Source organism: Achroia grisella, unplaced genomic scaffold (assembly GCF_030625045.1).
Source record: "Achroia grisella isolate CSIRO2021 unplaced genomic scaffold, CSIRO_AGI_Agris_v1 utg1245, whole genome shotgun sequence".
NCBI lineage: Eukaryota > Metazoa > Arthropoda > Insecta > Lepidoptera > Pyralidae > Achroia > Achroia grisella.
Window position 1 is genome coordinate 1,276,311 of NW_026712606.1, and position 12,147 is coordinate 1,288,457.

Sequence of the window (12,147 nt, forward strand, 5' to 3'; positions counted from 1 at the left end):
ATTATAAGAATAAAATGGATTATATCCTCAAAAGAGCAAGGAGGAAGACTTCTATAAAAAAAATGCTCATACTCTTCCCGGGACTGACTGGGGATCAGATCACCAGCTGTTGGTCTCAAGGATGCAGCTTAAACTAAAAGCAGCTAGAAAAATAAATAAACAACGAAAAATAGAGGTGAAGGACAGTACAAAATTTATAACGGTGCTTGAGAAAAATTGGGATCAATGAATTGGTACGGAGTCGAATGGGCACAGTTCAGATCAACTGTGGATCAGTTCAAAAATCCTTTTGGAGAGCACAGTTAGGGAGTGTGGTGCACCTTCGACGTCTTTAAAACGGCAACACTGGATGAGCGATGAAACTCTGGGGCTAGTTGAGGAGAGACGAAGACTCAAAACCGATGGGTGCTAACATCAAAAAATTAAATAACCTCTCTGCTAAAATCTAAGCAGCATGCAGACGAGATCTAAATAATAATCTGCGAAACATTTGTGCAGAACTTGAAGTCCATGCAGACAAATATGAAACCAGAGACCTCCACCAGAAGATCTGGCCACTAACATGGACTCTTTCATCGATGACCTGGGCTATAGAAAATCTTAACGGGGAGCTGGTTACGGAAATAGACAAGATATCTGAAAGATGGAGGACTTACTGTAAGGCTTTGTTTCAAGATCCAAACTCACATGAGTTTCCATCAACGGAACCAGGGAAGGAATTAGAACCATACATTCTTAAAGAAGAGGTACGTGCCGCTATCATACACCTAAAAATTGGCAAAGCTACTGGTATAGATGTCATCGCGATAGAAGTAATAAAGGCTGCTGGAGATCACGGTGTCCACATATTTCATACAATATGCAATAAAATATGGCAGACCGGTATATGGCCAAAAGAATGGGACCATACAATGTTCATACCCATTCATAAAAAAGGTTCCACAAAAGTGTGCAGTAATTATAGACTCATTGCCTTATCCCACGCAAGTGAAATACTGCTTCACATTCTGAATGAGCGCCTTAAGACCTTCCTCTCGAAAGACATTGCCCCTGAACAGGCAGGTTTTGTAAAAGGTAAAGGCACCCGGGAGCAAATATTTACTGTACGACAGATCATCGAGAAGGCGCGAGAGTTCAATAAGCCTATGTACATTTGCTTTGTTGATTTCTCGAAAGCGTTCGACTCGGTGAAGTGGCCAGTCTTATGGAGATCCTTGCTGAATGTAAGCACGCCGAAACACCTTGTGCTCTTACTCAGGTGTCTATACGAGAGCGGATCAGCATCAGTCAGAACAAATGAAACGCTGTCGAATTATTTTCATCCTGATGCAGGAGTACGCCAAGGTTTCATAATCTCACCCCTACTGCTCAACATCTATACAGAGATGATAATGAGAGTTGCCTTGGAGGATTGGATGGACGAAATAGTGATTGGCGGTAGCAGAATCTCCAACTTACGATAAGCGGATGACACGACCTTATTCGCAACTAGTGCTCGTCATATGGAAGATCTGCTGCATAAGATGGAGGCTACAAGCCGTGAATTTGGATTGAAAATATGAAAATAAATCGCACAAAAACCAAAGTGATGATTGTTGACCGCGTCAATAACAACTTACCAGGGATCACACACATAGGGAATTGCGAGGTTATCCAATCATACATTTACATAATTTGGGGCGTTAATATCCAATGAAGGCGGGTGCATAGACGAGATCAAGCGCTGCATGGCGATCACTAGGTCTGCTGTGGAAAAAATGAAAAAAACCTGGCCTAATAGGAACATTACCAAGGCCACGAAAACTAGACTCGTTTATTGCCTTATATTCCCCATTTTCCTATATGCGTCGGAGACATGGACTCTTCGTGAAACGGAGAAGAAGAGAGTTGATGCGTTGGAGATGTGGTTCTGGAGACGGATGCTAGGAATATCGTGGACAGAGTTTCGTACAAATGATTCCATATTAAAAGAACTCTGCATCAGACAGCGCCTATCAACCACAGCGTAGTCACGCATTCTGACTTTCTTCGGCCATGTATCTCGCCGTGATAATGACTCCATCGAGCTTCTCGTAGTGCAGGGAAAAGTGGAAGGCACCAGGCCACGTGGTAGATCACCAATGAGATTGACAGACCAGATCAAGGCCGCAACTAAGTGCTCAGTTTACGAATGTACCCGGAAAGCTGCAGTCTGCGACGATTGGCGCCGTATTACCAAAAACCTTACTCATCGTGATTCAAAATGTAGACCACGACCACTCTGACAAGAGTGTACCGACTTAGAAGAAGAATGATATTTCTTTTTTTTATAGGCGAGAACTATTGTGCTTTGTTTCTGAAATCCTTCTTATGTCATCCGGAAGATGAATAGGTGCTAACGATGATAACTGTTATCTACCATATAATTAAATATTACGAATTTTCTTTGTTTACGTCTATGTCTACAAACGAATAATTTATGAAACCCATTGAGTAATTCAACTGTGCAAATTTGTTAACAAAAGCTATATTTATTCATAAGTTTAAACAGTTGTGTATAACAGTTATTCATAACAAAAAAAATATTAATTAATAATTTTATACTTAGCGTATAATATTGTTGATCTATAAAATTACCAAGTTTTCATTTATTTCTTTATGCTTGCATTCAACCGACTGTCAAAAGGAAAAGGTTCGTAACTTTAGCTGTGTCGATTATGTGTGTGTACGCGCAAGTTTGCATCTGATGGTGTATATGATAAAATAATCCTGAATAATGTTTAGATTATATATAAGTTTGTTATTGTCCACTCTTATTAGTTTGTAATCTTGTTATTGTCAATATTTATGTTTATTTTGTTAGTTGTAGCACAGATAACATAATATTACATAGTTGTAGCTTAAAACTTAACTTAATATGCTATCGTCGTCGTTGATCTCATATTGTATTATTTTACTGATAAAGGCTATAACAGAATAGCAGAGAGGGTGGACTCACTGCCCTCACTGAGTTATAGACCGTTTTGTCTCATTCATTAGTTTTAAATTATATTATTGTATGGGCAACAGTTCTATTGTGTGAAAAGTTTTCGTTTGAGACAAATAAAGATTATTATTATTATTATTATAATGCATTATTTTAAAGTTTTCATATTTGTAAGGCGACGGATGAGAGACGACTGCATGCAACTGAAATGCGAATGGTGAGATGGGTGTGTGGTGTAACGAGGATAGACAAGATAAAGAACGAATACATCAGAGGAAGTATGAAAGTGGCACCGATGTCAGAGAGGTTAAAGAGTAATCGTCTATCGTGGTATGGGCATGTAATGCGTAGGAATGAAGATCATATCCTAAGGACGGTGTTACATATGAATGTGGATGGTTATAAGGGTAGAGGAAGACCGAAAAAGAGATGGATGGACTGTGTGAAAGATGATATGGTGAGAAAGGGAGTAAATAACGGAATGACTGCGAACAGAGATGAATGGAAGAGAAAAACATATTACGCCGACCTCAAATAAATGGGATAAGGAAGAAGCTGATGATGATGTTTCTGTACACTAAATCCTATTAATTGCTCTTCTTTATATTATATATGGCTTCTATTGTAGGCCTCTGTGTCTGCTAGAATCAAGGTTAGAAAAGACTATAATATAAAAAAATTTGAATAAAAATTGACATTAACGATCTTGTGCCATTGAGTATTTTTTAAAATAAGTTTTTCATTCCCGTCATTATTTATGCTTTATGAACAACTCAAATATTTAGTACATTATATTCTGTAATGAAAAATTTAGTATTAAAAACATTTTACTTAATGTAATGAGATACCATATCATGTTCTAATCTGTCTTAATGCTCTACAACAATAATGATATAGGGCAATATTGTCGGGCAATGATCATACAAATATCCCTTATTATCATGGGCCCCAGTCGATGACCGTCCAAATTTATTTATCAGTGACTAGAGTAGAGGCTCTGTAGGTAATATTTGCCTACAAATGTACTTACATAGCTGTCTATTCACAATTCAATATTAGGTTTTAATTTACCTCAACTCTATGTAGGCAAGATAAAACATATTTTATAAATTTATCTTGTACTAGATATATAGTGCTTATAGTATGATTTAAAGTAAATGGAGCTCCTAATATTATATAAATAATATAATAGAAAGATGTATTTAGTACGAAATGTAAGTAAGAAAATATACTTTTACAAAATATACTTTTAAAAAAAGCATCACTTTAAATAAATATACACTTCTATCTTCTTTGTATCTTGTACCTATTTATAATACCTTAATGAAATGAATTTTAGTGACTAATTTCAAATGTCTTTTAATTAACCTTTATAACATCGAGGCAATTTAAATAATCATTACGCAATAGTTTTGCTAAATAGGTATTAATATATATGTTTATTTTCTAAATCAATAATCTTTTGGTCCTAATAAATCACATATTGTATAAATAAATTCTTCTGCAGTATTTTAAATCTTCCTGATACTTAACTAGTAATTAATGCAAATTAGTGCGAAAATAAGCTTACTGTTTCACAACTATAAGTACCTACTTGTCTATTGTTTCAAGGTAACCGATTACTGTTGAGTGCATCAATTAACTCAGGTCAATTGTTTCAAAATGATGACAGCAAAGCGTGGAACACAATACATTTAACTTGAACCTTTACATACCCAAACATACATTTCATTGTTACAACAATTCTTGATTTATCATGAAAATTCATTATTTATGTAAACAAATAGTATTATACTCACCTACCTCACTAGCTGTGAAATATATAAATAAACATTAAATAAAAGACAAGATTTGTCAGTACTCAATTATTTGTAGTTATTAATATTTAGTTATTTTTACACTGATGTCGAATATTGACTATATTCGACATCAGTGTAAAAATGATTACATATTTTATAAATTTATCTTGTACTAGATATATAGTGCTTATAGTATGATTTAAAGTAATAGTCCTAATATATATAAATAATATAATAGAAAGATGTATTTAGTACGAAATGTAAGTAAGAAAATATTCTTTTACAAAATATATTAAAAAAAAAATCACTTTAAATATAATATACACTTCTATCTTCTTTGTATCTTGTACCTATTTATAATACCTTAATGAAATGAATTTTAGTGACTAATTTCAAATGTCTTTTAATTAACCTTTATAACAAACAATTTAAATAATCATTACGCAATAGTTTTGCTAAATAGGTATTAATATATATGTTTATTTTCTAAATCAATAATCTTTTGGTCCTAATAAATCACATATTGTATAAATAAATTCTTCTGCAGTATTTTAAATCTTCCTGATACTTAACTAGTAATTAATGCAAATTAGTGCGAAAATAAGCTTACTGTTTCACAACTATAAGTACCTACTTGTCTATTGTTTCAAGGTAACCGATTACTGTTGAGTGATCAATTGACTCAGGTCAATTGTTTCAAAATGATTTTTGGAACACAATACATTTAACTTGAACCTTTACATACCCAAACATACATTTCATTGTTACAACAATTCTTGATTTATCATGAAAATTCATTATTTATGTAAACAAATAGTATTATACTCACCTACCTCACTAGCTGTGAAATATATAAATAAACATTAAATAAAAGACAAGATTTGTCAGTACTCAATTATTTGTAGTTATTAATATTTAGTTATTTTTACACTGATGTCGAATATAGTCACCTAATTGACAATTCCTTCGTATGATTATAGCCGCATTTAAGACTTAATCTGCTACTCCTTCATAATAATGATAATAAAATCTATGTTATAAATCTTGTTGCACATTTCATAAGTTTATGAGTAATATTCATGTTGATTTCTATTAAACAAAAATATAACGATATAAAAAATATTGATGGTAATGAGATATACAAATATGATTACCATGAAATACATGTCATATTGAATTGTAATTATTACGCAAACTATTCGCTACACGTTGAGGCGATCTGAAAGTCCAAATATATTATCTATGCCAATATAAACCCTGCAATGATGAATTTAATGTAATATTTGTCTGATATGTTTATAACAAATATGCGACTGACTTTTAAAAGAACCGAGATTATAAATCGGAAATGCACAGAGATCGTGAGAGATTAATTTGATTTAGATTAAATCTATATCAAATTAATCTCACGAAATATTTTAAAGCTATTAATGATTTTATAAAAGATTCGTAGTGCTGACTAATCCTCGAAATAAAATTAGACTAATATCATAAATATGAAAGTTATTGAGTATAAATAGATCTTTATTACTCTTTCATGCAAAAACTACTGAACGGTTATTAAGTCTATTTTCAAAAAATTTTATGATTAAACTTATTAACCATAAATAAACATATATGTCTTACATGAATTTAAATGAATATCTGCAATTTTATTTTATAAATACATAAATATAATCCTAGTATAGCCTATAACTGATGATCGTAAGAACATATTATTAATATTTTTGAAGAATAAAACAACATATAATATTAAAAATGTTGTCAATACATATGAACAACTGGAAGTAACAACATCTACCGTTCCATCCGAGCTATTCAGGTTCGGAATACGCGTTTCTCCATTCTGGCCAGTAGAGTCAGAGATATGGTTCGAGCAAGTAGAGAGATAGTTTGCAATTTAGAATATCACATCTATTATTTTGATTTAACAAAATTTTATTATGTTATTGGCCAACTGGACCACCAATTTTCAAAAGAATTTAAAGAAATGTTTAAAGTTTATAAATATAATATATTAATTAAAATAAAATAGCAGATAAAAGTTTTTATGGAAATTCGTCATATAATATGAAGCTTTTTTTAATAAGTCCTTACTAATATTATGAAAGTAATCCTAACATGATTTAAATGAAATTTTTAGTATACATAGGTTACTTTTTAATGCTTTTTATAAGAGATACAATTTTTTATCAATCTTATTTTTTTGCGTATTGATTAAATATAATTAACGAAAATGGGTTAAAATAAGGGCTAAAACTTATTAAAATATTACAGATACAAAATTATATTAAAAATTTAATATATTATCAGTACCTACCGCCACAGGACTCAGCCATAAATGGTTACAGTATAGCGACATCTTATCATTGGTACATGATGACACTAATATACATTAAAAAAAACAAGAAAAAGGGTTATAAGGGGTTGAAAGGGGAGATGTAATGTATGTATGGTATGTATTCATCTTTTTTATTGGGTTAGATTATTAATATATATTTTTTATTATTTGCTCAATGTCACTAGCTAGTTGAGTATAAGTAGATCTTTATTACTCTTTCACGCAAAAACTACTATGTTAACATCTACAAAAAAACACATAGGTTATAAATTTATGTACAGCTAGTAAGATAATAATATATTAATTAAAAGTGAGAAAATAATATTTAGTCCTTAATCCTAACATAACTTTGTATACCTACTCTTTTTATGATACAATATCTCGCGCTTTTGTAAAATAAGCTAAATTACTTATTACTATTACAGATACAAAATTATATTAAAAATCTAATACATTATCATACTTTACTTTCATCAGCAAGTACTGTGTTAACAATATGTCACGAAACCTCAGAGTAAACGTGAAATATGTGTTAGTTAACACCAACATAATATTGTATATAGAGGGATTAGCGTCTCGAATCACAATAAAAGCGTGTCAACGTCGCACAACATTCGACTGGGACATTTTATTTGTAATGAGGACATATTATGAATATTCATGTGTTTCATTGTCGCAGTTGACTGTCTTGAACTCACATGATACTGTGTACAGTTTAAATCCAATGTCTAGGAATACGTAGTAATAGTGATGTTACCTACTAAGTGAGTTACCTACTAAATGAGTTTTATACCACAACGCTATTTTTTAAAGTTCGGACAAATTCATCTGGGCATAACATGAAATATTTGACTTTTAATTAATATTTATATTATACAAAAACAAAAATTATATTTAATATGAACAACCTTTGAAGTGTAATATTACATGTAGTATTATGTAAAATGATTAGTTCTGACTTTATTTTCTATAAAGTTATATCCAATCTGATATACGTAATAATATTGCAAGTACGAATTAACTCTCAAGTTAGAATCAGGTTTCAAAAAAGTTACAGATATATATCTACAATTAAGGATGCCAAGAATATTTGCAGGAAGTCCACAATTATAGCAATAATAAATGTTAACATTTCTAATGATCCTATGTAGAACAGGTGCAGTGAACTCGCAAAATTTCAATCATTAAATTGGCAATCTGCGCAGTCACTGCTTGCCAAAAACTTCGTTGAAATAATTACTAATCATCTGTACACCTGCAAGAATAATATCCGATAAGTTTTTACACACGACACGACTTACTTATTTACTTTATTAAAATACAGAATTTTAAGTGTCTTAATTGCGAACTTGATGCACTGCATCCATTTAAAATTGTGATGTAATTATTATTATACTCTGCATTCAGTGACTAATTAAAATTAGCAGGTGTAGAAGTAAAGCATTTCGATAAGACCATCTAAGTAGCTATTAAAATGCTTTTACTAACGAAATTTTAATTTCGGTATTTATTAATAAAGTAAATTATACTAAAGTTCAAGCTGATTTAGTTGTATTGTAGTAAACATACAATATTATACACATGGTAGTATTATATATAGTTACTAAGTTTTGTAAACTACATTAAAATGCATCCATATACCTTATATACCTTGTTTTATTGCTATATCTAGAAAAATAATTTGCGTTATTAAAATATCAAAATTACCCCTATATGTTCTGTAATTGGATGACTCTAGCATACCACTTTAAAATTGGCGATTTGACTGCGGTTTCTTTTTTTAAACAATGACCATGAGTACTGAGTACATTTTAATACAAAATACTTTTAATGACATATAGTTGTATGTTTGTTACTATATAATTTTAAATGAACGATTATATATCTCAAATGAATTTCAAAAGTAATAAACCCTCTGTGACCTAGCTTCGTTCTAGATACATATATACTCGTATATATGTAGAATTTGGACATAGGTCCCAGGTTAAAATTTCAACTCTAATGATATATGCTATATGATATCATCGATGTCAAAAAAGATAAGGCTAATGATTAAAGTAGTATAATATATATATATATATATATATATATATATATATATATATATATATATATATATATATATGTACATAGTGTCATACATAGACAAATACTTTGGGGAAAACAAAGTTTACTATAAGTGATCAGTTTCTGTAATGCTGCAATAAGGGAAGAAAGAAAATATATGTTATGCACGGTTTTCATTATGCGCCAACTAACAACGTCTATCTCAATATACGTATCCGAATGCAATCGTGATGTAGGTACTATGGCAGTAGAAAATAGAAACACGTTTCCGTCGGCAATTTCGTAACATTTCGCCTTCGTAGGGCCTGTGTCTCGGTCAGGGCCAGAGACCTGGGGTACGGAGCGTCGGAGAGTAAATTGAGGGGATTTAAGGGGAGAGAGGGGTACATGCGCCGGCGCAAAGCGGAACGTTAGATCGTGCTGCACCGCCGAGCGCGACCGCTAGCAACCACGAGTGCCACGACTTGCATTGCAACATCATACTGTAATAGATTAAAATGTTTCTGTATTATCTCTACGATTATTTCTAGTATCGCATTTTTTCCTCATTTATTAACATATTCATTATATTTAAAAATTCAAAGAGTAAATTACTTTTTTTTTCTTTTTACCAAGATATAGATGAGTAAATATTTATATAGGTATACTAGCTACTCGACCCGGATTCGCACGGGTGTACATGTATTATATGTATAAACCTTCCTCTTGAGTCATTCTATCTATTTAAAAAAACCGCTTCAATATCTGTTGCGTAGTTTTAAGCATACATAGGAACAGTCAGCGACAGCGACTTTATTTTATACTATGTAATGATATGCATACATGATCTTTTAGGGAGGCCTTTGTTGAGCAGTGCACGTCTTCTGGACTAAGATGATAATGATACACCCATAAAATTACCAGAGCCTACAATGTCATCTACATATTATTGAACCCGGCGATTCTTTAAGGTATTTTAGTGACAGGGTCAAGTTAGATGAATAAAAACCCGAACAATTTATATAGAAGCAAACTGCAAGAGGAAAATTCGGTGGTATTTTATCCATAATATAATCCACACTTACGTAAGCAGTGCTCGCTAAACTATCAATTATAAAATATTCAATATATTCACCATCATTGTATGCTTATTACAAAAAATACATATATGGAACATAATTTTATGTAATTTGAATGCCTCTTATCCCGTAATTTCATTGTCTAATCTCATCTTTGAAACAAAACTTACGGAGCAAGCTGCTTGGCAGCCGAGTTAGATAAAACTGAGGTATGCAGACTATTTTTTAAACAGGCTTTAAACTAAACCATCATGCATGAATGCAGCAACAAAAACATTACAATTTAGACTAAATTGTAATGTTTTTGTTGCTGCATGCATGCATGATGGTTTAGTTAGACTCTATTTTCTTTATATTTTTGTTATTTCCGACAAGTCTGAATATAGGTAGCATTTCAAGCTATAAGCGCCCTTATTATGGAATATAAATAATATTTTAACATAATTGACATATACATAATGTTGTATGTACATATACAGTCCTACTTCATGTAAAATGCGCCTCTGCTGTCGGTATACTACAGCTGTTATGATGTGGTTAATGAACTTATATCTTTACAGAATGTAGTTGTACCTATGTATAATTAGGTACAAGGATAGAGTGGACAACACAATGTTGACCAATTAAAACATCCCAGTCCATCAGGTGAGGCAAGAAAATTTATTTCCATAAGTCAAACAGCTAACAGGGGTCGTCGATCTTACAGACCAGTATGACCGGATCCAGCGCGACTTTTTATGTGACCAACGCTGGTACATGTTTACCCAAGACCAGCGAGTAATATTCTCGTGTCCAATTATTATGTAGTAATTATTACAAGTTATGTTAAGCATGAATTAATATGAATAATATAAATAACTCTTTAAGTATTAATTATGCAAAAACATCAATTAGTTAATTGTCAGCATTTGTTCGTTATTAAGTGTAAAATAGTGAATTATAAATACTTGAAATATAATATGCGACATGTACGGCAGATGTAATAAAATGAAAAAACAAATGACCAAAAATAACGAATATTTTTATAAGGTACGCCCAATTTTTAAAATTGATTCAAGAGTATTTCTTTCAATTATCATGTTCACAATACCAACACCATTTGTGTGTTAAACGATATTGTAATGAAGCCGAAATATTTCTTATTTTATTATCATGCACCTGCTTATTTTTAGATGGCAATACTTTTAATAAAATCAATATTTAAAATACTACATTAGTTTTTTTATAAGTACAGTAGTAGTATTATATTTACACTGATCTGCAAGAGATTACTTACTAAGAAGCGGCCATTTGTGCCATTACAACTTGAAATACGTATTATTGTATGGATACAATGTACAAATGAATAAAAAAGCAAAATGCACTCTTCACTGAACAGACTTAAAAAATGGGAGATGTTCAATGTGATAATATTTTCTATTTACATATTGTAAACTGATTTTAATGATATTTTTTTAATCGGAAGGGGACTTCATTCATTGTTGGATTTAATTCATACTAGTTCTCCTATAATTAATATTTTTTAAACAATGTATTAAATTATACAGATTCAAATAAAATTAGTTATTGAAACTGAATATATCTAATAAATTAATATAAAAAATAATTAAAAATATTGCCAGCTATTGATATTCTCCTAACATATCAAATATACATGTTATAGCTAATCATTTATTCTTATTATATAGTGTAGTAAAATAAATTTATTTGTCATTTTATTTGAATTAGAGATAAGAAATAATTATAAAATTTTAGAAAGATTATAATTTTTCTAAAGATAAAAATTCATGAACAATTTTTTTTCATATTTATGTACTAATTAGTGCTTAGAAGATATTTTTCTATTTACTCAATAGTTCATATTGATAGTGTTTATTAATCAGAAAATGTTAAAAACATCAGACTCCCTTTCAATAT